Source organism: Lygodium microphyllum, chromosome 25, assembly GCF_053477565.2.
Source record: "Lygodium microphyllum isolate KBCC chromosome 25, Lygodium_microphyllum_v1.1.10, whole genome shotgun sequence".
NCBI lineage: Eukaryota > Viridiplantae > Streptophyta > Polypodiopsida > Schizaeales > Lygodiaceae > Lygodium > Lygodium microphyllum.
This window is the reverse complement of record NC_141159.1, coordinates 39090729-39092498: the sequence shown is the minus strand read 5'-3', so window position 1 is coordinate 39092498 and position 1770 is coordinate 39090729. Positions and strand designations below refer to the sequence as shown.

General features: G+C 42.0%; 1 pseudogene; it reads right to left on the bottom strand.

Moving 5' to 3' along the window:
- Positions 1 to 435: 435 nt before the first annotated feature.
- LOC148014109 (putative serine/threonine-protein kinase At1g01540 pseudogene) lies at positions 436 to 981 on the bottom strand (annotated as a pseudogene).
- Positions 982 to 1770: the final 789 nt, after the last annotated feature.

The window sequence follows — 1770 nt, the reverse complement described above, 5'->3', positions numbered from 1 at the left end:
GGAGGAGGCTTTTAACCTTAATGCTTAAGGTTTAAGGAAAGAAAGGGATAATGTGCTGCTGGCTTCTTTTCATCCTCCCCTTCTGCGCTCATGGCTGGAGTAGCAGGGATGCTCTCAAGGACCATGGTAGCCGTCGGCTCCCCTCTACAAATGAAGGGTTCTACTTTCCCCTCTCATGCCTTCACTCAAGGAGTTGGATTCTGCTGCTTCTCCCTCGCTTCTCGTGCCCTGTAGTCTTGGCCTTGGCAGAAGCCGGGACCTTTCACTTCTGTAACTTGAAGTGCCCCTTCGTTTCTGCTCCTTCTTGTTGCACTCGTAGCTAATGCACAGCACATGGCCGTCATCTTCCATCTGCACTTTTATGATATCCTTTTTCTTCAGCCCTAGGAGATGTGGGCCTCGCACGTCTTCACGCTTGCTGCTGTTGGAGATGCCCTACTTCTTGTCGCAGCAGAGTGGACTGCTGGTCCAATTTAGAGGCCTGCTAAAGTCAACAGGAACTCGTCCTGTGACCAACTTCATAAGGAGTACCCCATAGCTGTACACATCACTCTTCTCTGTCAATATTCCGGTGATAGCATATTCTGGAGAAACATACCCAAATGTCCCCATGACTCGTGTTGTCACATGGCTGTTTCCAAGCCCTAACACTTTAGCAAGTCCAAAATCAGAGACCTTTGGATTCCATTGGCTATTTATCAGGATGTTGCTTAACTTCACATCATGATGGACTACTTTAGGCTCCAACCCTTCATGCAGATAAGCCAGTCCCTTGGAAGTACCGAGAATAATTTTCATTCTGATATCCCAACTGAATGGTGGATGTTTCCCCAGATGCCCATGAAGCCACTGCTCCAAATTCCCATTGTCAATATACTCATAAACAAGCATCCTTTGTGAGCCTTCCATACAATACAATCTCATATCCACCCTCATCAAGCACATTGGAATCAAAGAAGGAATCAGTGCAGCCTCTATCATGCGGCTGAGAGCTTGCAAGGAAGAAGAAAACACACCACTAGCTACCTAGCTCAGCCATGGCTCTGATACCATGTTACAAAACATGGACCTAGAACTAGATCAACTATGGTGGACGCAAGTCAAACACATGATACATTATCAGAATGAGGAATTGTAACTGAGGTGAATTAGGTTCCAAGATAGATTAGCTTGGACTCATAAACACAATCTTGAGTGACTCAAACTGAAAGTACAATTCTTTTTAAATGAGTGTCAAGTACATGCCTTTATAGCTTTTTGGATAGTACCATTGTACCTCATTGTGCATATGGGATTTTGAATTTCTCTTCCTAGAGCATACATCATTTGTCTATCTTCTAGCCACTTCAGGGCATACATCTAGCCTCTATGGGCAAGCATCATTTGTTATTCTCAACATTTTGGATGATTCTTAATGATATATATCTCTCTTTTTGGAGGTGTCATTCAGATGGTTGTTTTGTGTTTAGTTTTTGTGTTGTGGGTTAATTTTATGTGATAAGATCGTGGTGGTTGCCTATTGGATTTGCTTTCGAGATATACATTTTTGGAGAATTGTAGTGGTGGTGATGCTGGTTGGATAGTTCGAGATGATGAAGAAGAAACTTCTTATATCATTTACAAATTTGTCATGATTTTTTATTGTTTATCAAATGTGTTAAAGACTAACAAAGTTTTCCTTTAGTAATATTCTTTTCTAGAGATATAGGTGATAAGTTGGGGTCGTGATTTGGAGTGATTATTGAAGACATGGAAGAAGATTAAATTGAG